We start from the raw sequence: 18,182 nt of genomic DNA, 5'->3' as shown, positions 1-18,182 counted from the left end.
ACATCCACTGCCAATCCTCCTCTTTTTGCTGAGGAAGACTGGCCCTGAGCTAACATCCGTGCCCATCTTCCTCTACTTTATATGTGGGACACCTACCACAGCATGGCTTGCCAAGTGGTGCCATGTCCACACCCGGGATCTGAACCGGTGAACCCCGGGGCCACCAAAGCAGAACGTGCGCACTTAACCGCTGCGCCACGGGGCCGGCCCCTGGCCTTTAAAACTTTTTAAAAGATCTGCTTCTCCAGAAGGGTCAGAAGCCCCCAAAGATTCTTCCGGGGAGAAATGACAGAAATATTGTTGTGTCATAGAAGGTGAAGCAGATTATACTTTCCAAAAACGGCCATAACACAAGCTCTCCCACCTGACGTGTCCCTCTTACAACGTCGCTGTGACATTCCTCCCATTGAGGGGTGGAGTCTATGTCCCCTCCCCTTGGAACAGGGAGAGGTGGGTGACTTCATCAACAGAGAACAGCAGAATTGATGCTCTGTGACTTCAGAGGCCAAGCCGTGAAAGATGCTCCACCTTCTGCCTTGTTTGCTGAACACGCACCATGCGGAGCCCCAAGCAGCAATGGCAACAGGTGAACTTCCCTAAGGCCGCCATCCTGTGAGGAAGCCCCACCTGGCCCAGGCAGAGAGCCTGAGACTCGCTGAGGTGAGACACCCAGCCAGCACCCAGGTGCTCCAGGCCCCCACTGTCCCAGCTTCAGCTGTCTGACTGCAATAGCAGGAGACCCCAAGCCACAGCCACCCAGACAAGGCCCTCTGGAATTTCCAACCCAAGGAACCACTGGAGAGAAAGAAATGATTACTATTTTAAGTCACTAGGTTTTGGGGTGAGTTTGTTAGACAGCAAAAGTAACTGATACAGAAGGATGCCTCTGGTGACTGCGGGGAGAAAGTCTGACCAGAAATGGGACTGAGGGCAGGAGGGCCAGCAGAGGCGAACCCACAGCAACCAGGGCTCTGGCTGAATGGCTGGAGAGGAGGCAGAGGGTCAAAGATTTTAAGAGGAAGAACAGATAGGACGAGGTTACCTACCGGAAAAGAGAGGCAGCCCAAGACGTCTCAGACAACTGAGTTTCTAGTGGGGACTACCTGCTAGACGATGATGCCAAAGCGTCATCAGCGTGTGTACGGTTTGTGTGTGCCCTCTTAAAACAGCATTTGTAATTTCAAGGACAGGAGGCAACTCAAAGCACTTGGTTTCCGAGCAGAAGTCATGCCTGGCCTGCTCCAGTGACTGGCTGAGGCAGATCTGTACTTAACAGCATCTGTCTGTACATAAACCACCAACCAAAGCCTTGAAAGGCCTTCACAGTTTGTTCTCAAATTCATCAAGACCTTCACTCGTTTACATTCCCGAGAGGCTTAGCAAACAGTTACTTCCCAGACAACACAGAGGTGAACCCCACTGGAGCCCAGGCTGATTTATCACAAATTTATAGTGTCTAACTTAACTGTGGTTTGTCTTGTATAATCTGTGACCCGACAAGCAACTTTGTTTAAAAGTTGAATCTGCTTTCTGCCCTGTGGCTCAGGAACAATCTGTGCTGGGAGTTGTTCGGGGAAAGATTCACCGGCCAGTCCAGCCGACGACTCACCCGTAGGGCACTCTGGAAAACGGCATGGTTTGGATTAACAAAAAGAAAAGTGTTTCTTCCACTGACTGACTGTCCTCTGGTTGAATCTTCTGGGAGGGACACGGTGATGACAGCCGGACATGGAGGGAGACGGCTCATCACACACAAACACGCGCACTCCCTCTGGGGGACTTTTCATTCCCATGGGAAAACCCAATACCCCACACCGAAGGAGTCAAAGCCACAGTGCAAGCCCATTTGGCAGAGCAAGCCTCCTTCGACCTTTTGGGGTCTACCGTACATCATCATCGCTGGGGCAATGTCATCTGTTTAAAATTGAGGTGAAAACCACTCCACACAACATTAACCATTCCGCAGCGTTTCTGGTGGCTGGGTCAATGCCGTTTTGATCACCAGGAAAACATAATTGCTTTAAAGTCTCTGCTTTAAAAAAATTCTGCCACGATCACAGAAATTTAGATCTGGACAGACTTTTCAAGTTCACCTAAGTTCTATCCCCTCATTTTACAGAAAAATAATGAAGTTTAGAGAAAGTTTCATAAGGTCACACACTCAGTGGCAAAATCAGCACTTGAACCCACAGCTTCACGTTGAGGGGTTTTCTACTACACCTCATGCTATCTTTCCACCTGGCTCAGTCGCTAAGCAACTAAGTGAGGGATGAGTAGGCACTGGGCACACAGAGCTGAACTAGTCAGACATGGTCCCTGCCCTCAAGGAGCCTGTGACCTAACAAAGACGACAGGCAGAAAAAAACAGCAAGAAACAAGGACTACAGCATCCCACTCTACACTCCTCCCGTGACTTTTCCAGATACCCACAGTACCAACTTTCTTTTAATCCTAGAAGATGGGAATGCCTCTAAAATGTTTTACAAGGTCCATGCTTTCATACCGAGGACACAAAGCAATGAACACAGTCAAACCACTTCTCATCGGCAATGGGACACGGCTAGGAGCGTCCAATACTGAAACATGGCCCTGGGTCTGCTTTTTAAGTGTTTCTGCCTCTTCTGTCTGGCTGTCAGCTACACTTTCTCATCTGCTCTTATCTCATTTGCTGCTAATCTGCTAAGGATCAGGAAATTAGAAACTTCTTTAAAAAAATAACTGAGACAAGGCATAAAGCATAGGTTCGTAACCAGAGTCACAGTCCCACAGTTTTGTGAGGACTCTGACAGTGTGTGAAGGTGTGCGTGAGTGCGGGTGTGCGTGTTTTTCAAGGTTCAGGGCCCACCGCTTCATTCTTAAAGTCTCCAACTCTAAAGGCACAGGTGTGATCTGATAGTAATAAAAATTCCTATTCTCCTACTGAACCTGCAGGGTGGAACTAAGCAAGTCACCACTTAATCCCTTGGAGCCTCAGTTTTTAAGACTTTAAAACGTGGGCCGAACAACACCCTCCGCCTTGCAGGGCCGCGGAGAGAGTGAGGTAACGTGTCTGGCACAGCCTCCGACCAAGAGCATCCCGCAGTCTGTCCTCCTTAAATGGGAGGAACTCTCCAGGAGTGTAAAGCACGGGCTTATCTGCTAGGACTTTTACATAACAGTTTTTGGGTGCCCAAGGGCCCTTTCCTCCCTGATTTTCTGCTCATGTGACGCAGGTTTTCCATTTAGGCTGCCAGGAGTCTTAGAAAGGTAGGCGGGGTGTTATTTCAGTTTCCAAGTCATTAAGCACCAACAGAGGAGGGCAGGCTTCCACAGCTCTCGCCCCACACCATGTCCCCGGCCCTGTTCTTGATGGAGGGCATGGACTGGGGGCTCCTCCAAAGCCAAATGAGAGGGAGGAAGAGGACCTTCTGGGCAGAAGACAGAGTTGACCAAATTCCATATTCACCCACAAAACATCTTCTCTTTTTCTTTTCTGTACTGTTCTCTCCTTTTCCACTTTCTTTCTGAAGTCTTCTGACCCCTCTCTCTGGATGGAGAGCACCAAGAAATATTTCCACCATTTCACCTCCCTATTTACTGGTGCTCCCCAGCCCATCTGAGGCCATCGAAACCAGACAAATAGGACAGCCCTACAAGAGTCCCCAAACTACCTCACCTCCTCACCCAAGAATGAGACTTCCAAGTGCCTCTCTCCCTGGTATATCTATTCCAGAGCAAAACTTAGCAACCTACATATGGGCTCCATGTCAAATACTACCAGAGCCATCAGCTGGTTTTCCCTCACACACCCCTCAGGGAGTGAAAGACCCAAAAGGAATCACAGGCAGGAGGTGGAGCTGTATCTCTGCTGTCATGTGGGTAAGAAAAAGGTTTTGGATAACCAAGTCAATGTTTACAGCCCCAAAATCTCCAACTGCAGAACACAGAACGGTTTCTCTGCAGGAATCAGATTTTACCCAGGAAACTTGGTGGAATGGCAAAAATCCTCAATAAGGAGCTAGCAATGGGGGTCCTGAAGGAGGCACGGCTGTGCAGGCACATTCTAAGCGGCAAAGCAGAGCCCTGCGCAGCAAGGGGAGGAAGCGCAGGCACGTCTGGGGTTCTTCTAGCTCCCCCAGTAAGGCAGCTGCCCTCCGCCTCGTGCATCCTCCACCTCCGCCCATCCCTCCAACAGCTCAGCAAGTTTGCTGACCCCTCTTCCGTGTACTGAAACTCGGTTCCCAGTCAGCACTCAACCTACAGGCGACTGCAGTCTGCTCTTTACGACCCTGCCACGCAAAGCAGAGGGGATGACTTCATGCCGGGAAACACCCCAGGTCAGATGACAATGGACAAATCCACTGCTCCGGACTGCGGCCCGGCAGATTTCTCACGCACTGTTCTTGGCTCTGCTAACGAGCCAGCTGGGTGAAGTGGAGCATTTTATCCTGGGTGTGCCTCCCTCTACCTCTCCAGATTTTAAAACACAGAATCATAGAAATATTAAGCTAGGGGGATCTTAGAAACCATCTAATCAGCAGCTTCTTTTAAAAAGGAGGAAAACTGAGGCCCAGGTTTATCCATAGCTAAGTAAGACTTATCATATAACTAAACAGCAACGAACCAGGATCAGAAAACAAATTTCTTTATTATACAGTTTAGTGCTTTCCAGCTGTTTACAGATTAATCGTAAGTCAAAATTCAAGAATGGGGCTGGACTTATCAAAAAACATACTGTTTCTAATAAACCTCTCTACTATTAGAACAATGGTATTAAGAATACTTACATATCATCCAGATAATTTTATTTTTCTTCCAAATTAATTGTTCTTTACTAAGAATACAAAACATCCAAAATACAAACCAATCTCAAAAGAGAAACAGAAGAAGTCTTCTGTCTGCCAGGGGACCCCCAAGAGCCCCCCAAGGGCCAGGCCCGTGGGTCCAAGTTGGGAAACCCTCACAGAGCTCTGTGAGATGACACTATTATCCCAGTTCCACAGATAAGTAAACAAAGGCTTAGAAAGGCTAACTGGCTTGTCTCAGATCCAGAGCACTGAAGGACACAGATGACACAGAACAAAAACCCAAGGTCTGCCTCCCATGACCAAACGTTATCTAAGAGAATGTTAACAACCCAAACGAAAATAAAATTAATTTCAAGTGACTTTTAGAGAACAACTTGCCAGCTCACCAAATCAGACAGAGGCACTGGTCTCTCCTCCCATGCTGGGCAAATTATGGACAATTCCATCTACTACCAAATTCTGAAATGCCGTCACCTTGGATTATAGACTCCGTTCTCACAAACACTATCACCGATGGGTGGATTTCTCGACAACACGAAAGCCCCTTCAGACCATTTCTCTGGTTGATGGTTTCCTGGACCCCTTCAGAAGATCCGCAAGGGGCCATTACCTATTGTCTGATCATTAATGTTTCACAGATGTCTACAGCTGCCGCCTCTGTGTGATCCTGGCTGGTTTCATGTAACAAGCCACTAATCCGTCCACTTTGTCAGCTGGTAGTTAGACACATAATTAGGGCGATCCTGAGACGTCTCCAATGGATGCCATACGTGCTGTCCATTTCTACCTCGATGGCACAAGAAATTCAAGAAGCCTTTCAGGAAAGTCTAAGATGACTAAACAGCAGAGCGTCCCTGTATTCCAAACAAGAGCTAAAAAAAAAAAAAAGCAGTTTGGAAAAAACATTGTCCACATGTTCATTGATGAAGGCTACGAAAAGTAAAGTCCCTTTTTCATAGCAGAAGCAGCCAATTCACATAAACCTTCTCCCAAACTGATTTATAGGATGGCCTGGATGAAATCTGGAACATTTGGCCACAGGTTTACACCAATAACACACTGGACATACATTCCTGCCAAAGGTTTTGGGGGAAACACTGGGTCCAATGTGCAAACAGCACAAACGGACAGGTCACGATGGGAAAGCAGCAAGATTAAAGGATTTGGGAAAAGTAAAGGCTCCATCAAGCCATGTCTTTCATCTAGAAGGTGGCAATGCTGCCTTTTCACTTTCATCCAAAGGGAGGACTAAGGAAAAGACAAACACGATGCTTACGCAGCAACTAAACCAGTTGGGCCGTTCCTTTCCCGGGTTCCTGAGCTCCTATCTCAGACACTTGTGTGTGAATCAATGTGGAAGACTCCCCTGATCTCCACCTGCCCCACCCGACTCAAGGGCAGCTCTTTATCACAGCACATTCTCTAATCTGCCAACCGTGGGCACAGCACATCACAGAACAGAATCCTGCGACAATGACCAGCCCTCTAGCACCCCAAATACATGGCCAAAGCTTTCATATACTTTGGCGACAGCAAAGCACAATGCAACATTTTACCAACCTGTGATAAATTTGCAAATGTAACCTAAGACCTGTCATAAAGCTCCCCACTTCCAGCTGTCGGATCCACCTGGCAGGGAGGGGAGATGCCTACAAGTGAGGTCCTTCTAGCTTCAACATTGAAGACCTAAGACACAGTTTTGCCGGCCTGTGAGTGATGAAAAGGACCTAGAAGACAGACAGACAAGGGTTTAAATATTTCATCTGCCACTTCTGGCAACGGAGGTCTGGACAAGTCCTTCACTTTCCTGAGCCTCAATTCCTTCATCTGTTAAGTGGAAATAATAACAACATTGCAGTGTTGTTTTGGGGACAATAGCATAAAGTGCTCGTAAAGAAACTAGCACAGTTCCTGAAACACATTAAGTGCCCAATAAAAAAAGAGCTATTATCACCATCCTCTTACACAGAGTTTAGTCCCAGAGGGCACAAGATTCTACCATCCAGTATGGGATTAAAACACCCACAGCCCTGCCCTTAGGAAGTTAACGTTACCTGAAGGCATGCAAGTGGGTGGCCAGGGAACAAGAGCCTGAAAATCAGTCAGTTAAGGCCACTCCTTTTTGGTTCTTTTGGGCTAGATGAAAGTGTTCTTTACAAGTAAAAACACTATTCCTCCATCAACAGACAAATTTCCTTAGAGCTAGTGAACATCTGCCCACGAGGTGTTTTCACAAGCTCAAACCCTCTTTCCTTCCACCCTCAACTGAATGCTGAGGGCTAGGTCTCAAGAAAGTTGGTGGCTGAGTAAGGAGCTTAAAGTCCTTCAATGAGTGAAGGAATTAACGAAAGGGAAGCAACAAGTTCCAATTCCAAAATACCTTTTGGATAACCAAGAACTAAACCCAAACAGTGAGCAAACGGTACTATTATTACCATCTCTCACGCCACCACCTAAAGCGGGCTCTGCCAACCGCAGCACACCACAACCGCCACGAACAACTTCCACCGCGCAGTTACTCCACGGCGGGCTCGGACTTACGGGCTTAAAATGCATTAACGAAAATAACAGCTGGGGACTGGCCCGGTGGCAGAGTGGTTAAGTTCGCACGTTCTGCTTCACTGGCCTGGTGTTCGTGGGTTTGAATCCCGGGCACGGACCTACACACCACTCATCAAGCCATGCTGTGGCAGCATCCCACATACAAAAAAGGAAGACTGGCACAGACGTTAGCTCAGGGACAATCTTCTTCAAGTAAAAAGAGGAAGATTGGCAACAGATGTTCGCTCAGGGCCAATCTTCCTCATCAAAAGAAAAATAACAGCTAAAACTTACTAAGGCATTGTTCGAAGTGCTTTCTATGCCAACAACTCACTTAACCTTACAAACAATCCTGGGAGGTCAGTGCTAGTATGAGTCTCAGCTGTGGAAACTGCGAGACAGACAGCGTGGTGAGGTTATACATGTAACGGCAGTGGAGCTGGGGTTCAAAGGCAGGTCTATCTGACCCCAAAGCTACATGCCTAATCACCACCCTGTAATGTCTAGCAGCCAGACTCCTGTGCCACCACACTCCCTTCTTGTCCTAAGAACCACGGCCACCTCTTTGTTTTCAAGACTCCAAAAAGAAGAGGGGCTGGGGGCTGGCCCCGTGGCCGAGTGGTTAAAGCCGTGCGCTCCGCTGCAGGCGGCCCAGTGTTTCGTTGGTTCGAATCCTGGGCGCGGACATGGCACTGCTCATCAAACCACGCTGAGGCAGCGTCCCACATGCCACAACTGGAAGGACCCACAACGAAGAATGTGCAACTGTGTACTAGGGGGCTTTGGGGAGAAAAAGGAAAAAATAAAATCTTTGGAAAAAAAAAAAAAGAAGAGGAGCTGGTTACTTTGCAGCAGTCTTGCACAGGTGAGTGGCCAGTGCGGGAGGCACTATAGCACCCTTCTTAAGGGTAGCGTTTGAGAGAGGTCGTCTGCAGTCAAATCCTGACTGTACCAGGTTCTAGCTGTGTGACCCTGGATTAGCGACTAAACTCTTCCGAGCCGCAGGTTCCCCAATCTATAAAATGAGGGTTATAATAGCAGATACTTCACACTGTTATTTTAAGGATCAACTGGGGGTAATCCTTATACAGCACTTTGCACATACCTGGGACATAGTCACTGCTCCCTAAATTGTACATGTTAAGTCAACAGAGAGGAGGAAGGAGGGGAAAAAAAGTAAAAGGACATAATCTAATGTTTCAAAGTAAAGGCCTCTCTGGCCTCCTGCCAGCCTCTAGGAAACACTGCTGGACGTGGTGCATCCACGGCGACGGCGAGCACCAGGGAGCTCTGGCGGCCGCAGAGCTGACGGCCTGACCGTCTGATCAAAGGAGGGTGAACTTAGGCTTGGAGATCCGAGCTGAGCCTGTTTCAGGACACAGTTCTACAAAGCAGAAACCCAGGGACGGCTTATATGACAATTTTTTATGAATTGGAATGCTCGATTCTCAGAATAGCGTTTTCTCATTCCACGGGAGATAAAACTGTTTCTCATGCAGACATATAAATGCCCTGACTGACAGCTTTCATTAAAAGCAAACAGTCTTGTAATATGGGACCTAAATTTAGTGAGGTCTTCCGTGAATGTACGAAATGTCACCCTGGCTCAGGCTAAAGGCCCTCGCAACGTGCTTCTGAGAGCAGGATGGAGAAATTCGAGGACAAGGTGCTAAACGACGCAGGGGCTGCAACGTTCTTACCCCATCACCTCGGGTTAATGCCTTTCTCACCAAGAGAGGGAAACCACAGTCAGGGCCACGCAACTGAGCCCCAGGAGTCGCACTTTTCTAAATAAGTTTTTGAGTGGGAGGCTTGCTAACTTCGCATAAAGGAAATAAACAGTAACAGCAATTATTTCCCGTCTCTTGGTCAGGTGAATAAATACAGAATGCAAAGTGAGCCAGCCTAAGAAGCTTGTGCACCTTCTGCACAGTCTGAAAGACTTGGTAGGAAATGGAGAATCTCTACAACTGCAAAAGCGATGAGGAACAAAACACAATGGCAGTGAAATTCACTCCAGGACTGTCACAGCAAGACACCCTTCTAGGATTCCAAAGCTAGGAATGCATCCTCCCTGTGTTCCCACCAGCCCAGCGAAACCGAGTAAACTGTTTACCAGGGACCTCAGCAAATCAAGCCTCACAACTCAGCAGTGGGAGAGCTTCGCGACACAAAGAGAAAACATCTTTGCTCTCCTCTGCCAATTTTCTTATACTGAGCTCATAAGTTCCGTGACCAAAACGAATGGGAGGCACCATAGGAGAGCTTAGAAAAGCAGAGGAGTATGTTTTGCTAGGCTCTTTCCTCTAACATGAAGGGAGAAATCAATTCACTTTCCCCTCTAACCCTTGAATCCCAGGAGAACGCCAGTGTTTGGATGGCCTACACATGCTCAGCTTTCCGGCAGTGCCCCAGACAGGGAACCCATCCATCCACGTATTGTTCTTACCTCCCACCTCCTCCTACGGCAGGGGAGGGGCATGGGCACATGGTTCTGAGGTCACGCTCCTCACTTAAAGGATCGTGGGAATGCTACGGAAACACTTGTTACAGCTCTGCCAGCTGGAATGGCTGCTGACTAAGAGGCTGGAAAGCCAGGGGTGCAGGACCAGACACAGGAGGAAGGCGAGTGCAGGGAGGCGGATGTTACGTGTCATAAAACAAACAGAAATGATCACATTGTCCACTTTAAATATGCGCCACTTAATGTACTCAATAAAGTTGGAGGAAAAAAAATAACAAGGGGGGCGCTCTCCTACCACCTCAGAAGCGCACTGCTGCCCAACAGCTTTGGGAAAACAAGTTTTAATAAGAAAATTCCATTAGGAAGTCAACTTAAGGAAACCCAGAGTGTGCTGAGTGAAAAAGAGGTTTTCCCAAGCATGTCCTCTGAAAAATGACCACTGACGCGTCCCATGGCTCTCTGGGGAATCCGAAGCCCAGCAGAGGCCACGGACTTCACCTAAGCTTACACATGGAACTAGAACCCAGCCCCAGATCTGCACCACCTTTTCCACTTTCCTGTGCTGCTTCACTAGCAAGACTCAGCCAGGAGTAAGCGGCCCTGTGAGACGGCCCAAGTTAGGACTTCAGCTCTCGGACACACGAGGGCTTCAGGAAGGCAGTCCCACAGACCGGCCCGACTCCCCACCAGAGGCCGACAGGCAGGCCCTGGACAGCCTTCAAGGTCACCAGCAAGGGCAGCTTGCTCTCTTTTTTCTGGTTTCCCTTATAACCAACAGCAGGCAGCTGGTCAGTGCTGGGACGTCCTCTGACTTGGGGAAATGGCTTAGCTGAACCTTCTAAGAAGATTAAATCCAGGGCCAGGGAGCAGGTAGGAATCCATTTCCAATCAACGATGGAAAGCAGCCTTACTCATCAGCCAGGATTCATTCTCGCAAGATGTAAAAATCAGCAGTCCCACCCAAGATCAGAGAAGTTCAAGGAGGTCTGGAGTGTGGTGGCACATCCCGAATGAGAGAAGCCTGTGGGAAACACCGCCTTCTGGCCGTGGGCTAGCCGTCTGGAGAGACAGGAGACCAGTCTCTAGGAAGGTATTCCAAAAACGCCCGCAATGGGAAGGCGAGGTAAAGTACAGAACACCCCCCTCAGGTAAATACTCTCTATTTAAGGGAAGAAAAGCTGTAAAACATCTCAGACAACTACAGCCTCCCTCCTGCAGAGCACAACCCTGCGCACGTGCATTCACGGGAAAGATGGTGTCAACTAGGAAAGTCTCTGAGTTACAGGTCTTTTGCTCTTAGGAATCCAGGATCGAGTTTTGTTGACCTCGGAGTCCCACTTGCCCCTTACAAAATCCCTAAAGCACTGTGTCTTCCAGCAGCTGCTAGATCATCACCAGAGCTGAACAAGCCCCCACATCCAGGCAGCCTGTTTTCACACAGCACTGGTTATTAAGCAGCTCTTCCTCACATCTGCAACTTCCACCCACTGACAGTCCTCCTGCGCCACCGCAAGGATGTGCAAGTTCTGGGCCACAGGACATCCTTTCGAACACTGAAGCAGGCCATCACGTCCTCCCTCACAGCCAGCTCAGCTCCTGGCTAAACACTCCTGGTTCTGCCATGGGCTGGACATGACACAGCTGTGAGACCACTCACCATTGGGTGTCCCCCAGGGTTGATTCCACCGACTTGTTGACTGTCTGCTGTGGGCTGCACATGACCCATCTGTGAGACCACTCACCATTGGGTGTCCCCCAGGGTTGATTCCACCGACTTGTTGACTGTCTGCTGTGGGCTGCACATGACCCATCTGTGAGACCACTCACCATTGGGTGTCCCCCAGGGTTGATTCCACCGACTTGTTGACTGTCTGCTGTGGGCTGCACATGACCCATCTGTGAGACCACTCACCATTGGGTGTCCCCCAGGGTTGATTCCGCTGACTTGCTGACTGCCTACTATGAGCCACTCATCTTAGATCTTATTGCTCTTAGATTCAGTCCTTGGAGTCTCCTTGTTGTTTTTTTTGAGGAAATCAAGGTCCTAACGTCCAGTACTTGAGCAGTTTCTGCGGTGGCAATCACATCCTCTGCCCAGGCATAAGAAAGTAGGACAGGGCCAGAGCACGACCAGGCAGGGGGTTGCTACCGATTTTTCCAACAGCTGAAGTAAAACACCTGCATATTCCTGACAAGCCCAATAAACCGCTTAGAAAGTACTTCGAGGTACGACCACTCAGGAAACACTTTAATACAAGATACATGTGTAAGGAATGCGTGTTAGAAACAGATGATGTAAAAACAATCTGCTTTCCTACGTAGATTAAGCATTTCTCCTGAAATCCAGCCCCAGCAGCTCAGTCCGACCTTTCCTCACAGTGAAAGGCTAAGTTTCAGCCGAGCCTAAGGCCAACTGTTCTGGGTGACAACCAGTGGATCCAAAGCAAGGAGGTGCGACGTTGCTAGGATGTGTGGTTTGTGCAGCTACGAACAATTTAAGGAGGGAAAGTTTGCACACATCCACGCTGAGCTCCCCTAGGCGGAGTGACTCAGAATTAGTGTCTGGATAGGTATTATTGCATCCAACTCTAATTTAGACAGACTACCACATTCAAAATCATGCTTTCCAACCATCGTTGATGAAGTTAGAAAATACACATAATAAGAAGTAGTACTGAAAACTCTCAGAGCGAATCCCAGCTAGTTTGCCATGCATTCCTCAGCTGTGCAGCTTGTGTCCCGGAGACAGGGTGGGGTCTATCCCCGCCCTGCATTCAGAGGGTGGGGACACATGGCACACCGGTGGGCTGAGCAACACCAGGAGTTAATCTGCTTGAGGACTTTTCTTGGAAGTAAAGAGAGCGTAGGAGGCGTACTTAGGAGCACTACATTTTCTCTGGGACTCAGCTTTGTTGCCCAGCCAGACCGGAGAGAGAAGGGTTTCAAGGCAGAAACAGAAGGCCCTATTGACATGGTGGGAGTGGGGGATAGCACATTCACTGAGCACCCACCATATACGTAAAGAACAAGCCACTGACGGGAGGGTGGCGATGGGTATGTTCACCTCTTGTGCACAACATAAACCCAGTGTGTCACCAACACGCTCAGAACTAGAACCAAAGAGAGGACCATTTCAGACCCTCCCCAGGCTCCAAAGTGGCAGAAGCAATGGTGATGCTGGCTGAGGGGTGGCTTGATGGCGGGGGGGGGGCCAGAGCAGAAAAAGGCAAAGAAAACAGCAGCCCCGAGTTGCACAAGAGCACATGAGAGGTATCCACAGGGGCCCTTCAAAATCATCAGTGGCTCTCTCCTGATGGTGGAATTACGGGGGGCCTTACTGTCTGTGATTTTCAATTCTAATAGGCATACATTATTTTTTCTTACCATACAAAATGCTAAAAAATTTTTAAACTGACAGTTTTCAAAAACAAAAGCCAGCAACCACTCTGGTCGTCTAGACCTGGTACAGCATGTAGGAGAATTCTGTTCTCAGAACGGAGAGACCCAGAGTGTGCATTAAAATTAAACCAGACGATCTGATTCAAACTAATTTAAGCTAGAGGAAAGTGGAGTGAGCGGGTCTAGATAAAACAAGATTGGCCGTAGCACACGTAAATGGGGGCTCATTATATTACATGCTTGAAATTTTCCATAATAAAGTGTTTTGTAAAAATGTAAAACAGGCAACATGCCCTGCACTGCACGAAGCCGCAGCTGCCATCGAAGGCAGGCTCCCGCAGGCTTCATGATTAAACAGCAGGCACAAGTCTAATGTTCACTGGACTTTAGGCAACTTTCTCCCACTTGCACTGGGTCCAGGGCAGCCCTCCTAAGGGAGGAGCAAAAGGAAACCCTAGAAGCAGCTTTGCAGCAGCCCAGGTTCTTAAAGGACTGGAAAAACACAGGGTCCGCAAAAACCTTTCAACTTGGAAAGCTCTGCTTTGCTGGTTTCCTGTAAAGATGCCACCAGGCACTCAGGAATCTCCAACTCTGGTTTGTTTTTAAGAAAGTTCCGTTTCTTCTGGCTTTCATTTGGCTGCCTTCTGTATATTATAAAAATACAGCTCCTTTGTGCTGTGGAAACTAACTCCACACCAACTGCACTAAAAGTCAAGTCTGCACGATTTGCACTCATTCTATCAGCATACAGAAGGATAAACATGTGGATGTCTAGCACTAGTTTGATTTCATACCGTTTCCCCCCCAAAAAACTTAAATAATAGTTATACCCTTCTCTACAATGAGCACATCTTTTATAAAAGAGTTTTTTCTTAATCCATTCCTTATTTTAAAATAAACAAGATACTGTATAACAGAACCACATTAACATCACGCTGCTCAGGGCCCAGCTGGAAGCAGATACAAGGTTCTCAGGTCAGTTTCTGGCCCGTGGCTGCCTTTAAAAACTTCAAGAGCCAAGATTCAAATAATAACTCTGATGTGAATCTAAGTGCCTCCAGAGTGCCTGGCACTTCACAGATGAGAAAACGGAGGTGCAGAGAGGCGAGGTCACCTGACTAAGACCACAGAGAGGGTGTGTGATGGCTGCAGAGTGGAGTGTGTACCGGACACAGCCTTCCTCTTCAAGGAAGACACAAAGTCCTCCAGGGTACTTCATGGTTCCTACCCTCCGTGAGGCCAGGGATAAAGTGAAGAAAGCCACGGACCCTCTCCCCAGAGAAACGCATACACACAAAAGTCTGAGTAAGGTATCCGGTGGACTCACAGACCCCAGACCCTTCCCATGCCCCAAACATCCAGGTTAAAAACCTCTGTTCAGATTTTTGATCCCTTCGGTAAGAGGGTCTCCAGTTAGAAAAGGGCATATGTGGACCTGGCCTCAACCTCTCTCCTGAAGTCTGCCTGTCTCCTGGGGTCACCCCTCACAGTCTGTTCCCCACACCCCAGAACCTAGGCCTCCCAGGTACCTCTGCTGCCCCTCCCCCCACCATATAAAGGAACAACCTTATACTGAAAACTGAGGATGGGCCCCAAGGGATTATTCACAAAAACAGAACACGCCTGACCCCTGTCTAGATTATAAATCTAAGACTTTGCTAAGACAAGCTACATCCTGGCTACTGCGGGCACTGCCATCTTCTTGGCCCCAGTTTTTGGCTTTTCCATTCATTTTGCTGCCACTTTCCACCTTGCAACTCAATCTGACATAAAGAAGCATGCCCTAGAAATCCAGACCCAATCCTGGACCCAAAATAGGTAATTTCAAGAGGTAGGTGAAATTCAGAGAAGAAATCTAGAAAGCAGTTTTGCAAAACAGTTCCAAAGTGAGAGGGGAAAGAAAAAAGTTCTTTCAGGTACACACTCCCTGGCCCAGAATCCTGTGAAAGTCTTACACAAAGCTTGTACAGGGACATCCATTCTGGCATTAGTTATAGGAGCAAAAAGTAAAAAACCAGATGCCCAGTGTAAGGAAAGTATGGTACAACCACAGATGAGTCACTGTTATAAGCACTAAGAAATCTGCAGAGGTGTGTTAAGTGAGAAAAAGACTTACGTGATGTCAATAAGAAAAAGCAGGATGCAAAATTTAAAGTATAAAAGTTGTGTTTTAAAAATATGCTCAGAGAAGACAAAAAAACACACACACAAGGTAAACTGGTTCCATCCATGAGGCGGGGAATTCTGAGTGATTTATTTTTTTTCATCTTCTTTATACTTTTTTTGCATTTTCCACAAATGAAACATGCGCTTTTCCCCCTTTACCTTTTTCTTCTGATTATAAATGTACCACAGACTCTCTGTAAGAAATTCAAGCATTACAGAAAATAAGTCCCTCTACAACCCCACCACCAGGAGGTAACTACCCCAAAGGTAACTCTAACTACTGCTAATTTGGATTCCACTCTTCCAGCTGTTTTCCAACAAGCATTACTTTTAGAATCAAATAACTTCCTTAAAAAACAATCCATATGATTCCACATATATGATATGTCCAGAAAGAAAGATTAGTGGTTGCAGGGGGTGGGAACGGGGAGTAACCACAAATGGGTGCAGGGGATCTTTTTGGGGTGATGGAAATGTTGCTAAATTGGATTGTGGTAATGGCTCCACAATTCTGTAAATTTGCTAAAATATTTACAAAATTGAATCATACACTTAAAACCAGGGAATTTTATGATATGTAAATTATACCGTTTTAGGGCAGCTAAAAAAACCCCAAACACAACAGTGCCAGGACTAGAGGCACTGACAGGCCAGGAAGGGGAGGGAGGCAGACCCCAGCTTTGTGTCCTGCTTTTCTCAAGAGCACGTGGCAAGACCGTGTGGCAGGAACAGAGGCAGCGGGCAGCCTCTCAGCAATCAGATGAACCGCCTGCATGGAGAGGCTCTCCAGATACTCTAGGGGCATGCGGGGCAGAGGTCAGTTCCAGAGGACGCAGGCAGGGAGGCGCTGACCCTGAAAAGCCACTCATAAGGCTCGGGCTGAGCTGCCAGGCTCGCCTCTGAGACAAGTGGCAGATGAGACGGAGCACCGGCCCAAGAGCCCACATCTCTTACGAAGTTCAGGATGTGCCGTGCGCTGGGACACTGAGAGCATTACCCAACAGCAGCTTTAAAGCCGTCCCGATAAGATGTAACTCCCTGGAAATACTCAAAGGTGAGAAGAAACGGGCCAAAGTTTAGATGAATAATATCACAATCAGCCATCCAGGAAGAGCAGGTGAGAGGAAGATTACACATCACATAAAGGGCACAGTGACTGTAGACTGGAAGAGCATTCGGATGCCTGAAAGGGGGTAAATGGGGACAATTCTCTCAGAAGTAAAGGCAATTACGTATCAGAAGCTTTCCAAGTGTTCATACCCTTCCAGGGCTCTACCCTGAAGAAACTACTCAAGTTTAAGCACAAAGACACCAACTGTTAGGTTGCAAAAATTGGAAATAACCTCCCCAACAAGAGGGAAATGATCAAATCATCTGTACCTATTACAATGTTTGCACAATGTCCTTAAAAATATGGGAAAATATCTATTTTATGTTAAATTAGCAAAGTTGAACATAAAAATTTAATCTCAACTAAGAAAAAAATGCCCACACCCTGGAGAGAAATAAGATAATGAAAATGTTAACTGTTGTTCTTTCAGTAGGGATATCTTGTGATTTTTTTTTTCCTTCCTTTTATCTATTTTTCTGAACTTTCCAAATTTTTTATGAAAGGATTTCTCAATGTCTAAAAACCTGTGATCCATCTGCCAATTGGATTCTGTTAACCTAGGGTTTGTACTGTGTAGAAACTAGGCCTTACTTATTTTCCAGACATAGAAGTCTAATCATGGCTATGCTTTCTCAAATTACAACACCATGATCAAAAACGACAACTAACATACAATGATGATGGTGGCGCCAGCGATGACGAGGTGTGCCGCCCACCCCAGCCTTCACTAGAAACACGTAAAACTCCTATCATCCTTTGGAGATAAGGATTTTGGAGTTTCTGTGGCTTTGTTTCAATGTGGGAAAGAAAATACCGACAAATTCGAAACTCAACCTAGACAGAGTCGTTGGGCAGGACCAGACCTAATCCTTGAGGGAACCCAGTATCAACTAGAAGGAAACTGGAACCACAAGATCTTTGTGCCTTCTTGAAGAGTGTTTTGTGAATGCAGCCATCCAGCTACATGATTTTAGTTAGCAGATTTACTTAACAGACATGCCCCAAGGACGCCAGCCCAAGGTCAGGGTCTGCGCAGTTCAGCCAGGGCTCAGTGGAGAACGGGCGGAGGAGGCAGAGCCAACTGGCCCAGTCCAACACAGCCCCAGGAGGAGCTCGAAAGCCCTCTGCTCCTCTGCTTGGCAGCCTAGACCAGAACGCTGTGCCATACTGATGAGCTGGCCCCATCTCACCTGTTTGCAACTAACTGTAGTTAAGGAATAAAGTTTAAGAATTAGAACGGATTCCACGTTAGCTCTCTAATTATGATACTCTCGCCTGCAGTTTTGTGAAAAGAGGGTGGAGATGGAGCTAACAAGGGAGCTGTGCAGCCTCCAGCCTGGGCCGGAGTGGGAGGGGGCTCCAGTGCCTCCCAGGCCTGGCGTGGCTGGGCTTTGCTTTGGGAGGCGTATTAGCAACAGACCTATCAGCCAATCAAGTGCGAAGGGGCCATGGTCCATCGAGATGGGGAGCCAAACACTCTCCAAGTGATCACATGTCAGAGGGGGCTGCAGAGGCCTGGCTTAAGCAGCAAGAAGGGCTGTGTGCCTCGGGCCTGGAAAGGAATGCTGGGGCGGCTCCAAAGGAGAGAGCAAACGCCCAGAACGCCGACTTTCTCTCCTGGCACGGTCCACCTGTGAAGGGATTCTTCCTTGTCAGGCAGCGGGACTTTACTCCTAGTTATAAATCAACTTGAATGGGCTATCTCCTCTCCTCC

General features: G+C 47.8%; 1 protein-coding gene and 1 long non-coding RNA gene across 10 annotated transcripts in view; both read right to left on the bottom strand.

The window, feature by feature from the left end:
* Window positions 1-18,182, bottom strand: part of CAPZB (capping actin protein of muscle Z-line subunit beta) — a 133,986-nt gene that overhangs the window by 81,162 nt on the left and 34,642 nt on the right. Inside the window, exon 1 of one of the 9 annotated variants that reach the window (XM_070260827.1) lies at window positions 1,047-1,421. The exons of 7 other annotated variants lie outside the window; for them this stretch is intronic. The gene's annotated coding sequence lies outside the window, so the exon portion shown is untranslated. Of the gene's footprint in view, window positions 1-1,046; window positions 1,422-18,182 lie in introns of those variants that run through there. One more of the 9 variants, XM_070260825.1, reaches the window with a different exon arrangement.
* On the bottom strand, window positions 4,609-6,514 carry LOC111772433 (uncharacterized). Its single transcript, XR_002806300.2, has 2 exons — window positions 6,348-6,514; window positions 4,609-5,659 (listed from the first exon to the last, which is right to left on the bottom strand). It is a non-coding gene; the product is annotated as an uncharacterized lncRNA (long non-coding RNA).

The sequence above is a fragment of the Equus caballus genome, chromosome 2 (assembly GCF_041296265.1).
Source record: "Equus caballus isolate H_3958 breed thoroughbred chromosome 2, TB-T2T, whole genome shotgun sequence".
NCBI lineage: Eukaryota > Metazoa > Chordata > Mammalia > Perissodactyla > Equidae > Equus > Equus caballus.
Note: the sequence above shows the minus strand (reverse complement) of the source record. Positions and strands in the feature narration are given on the sequence as shown.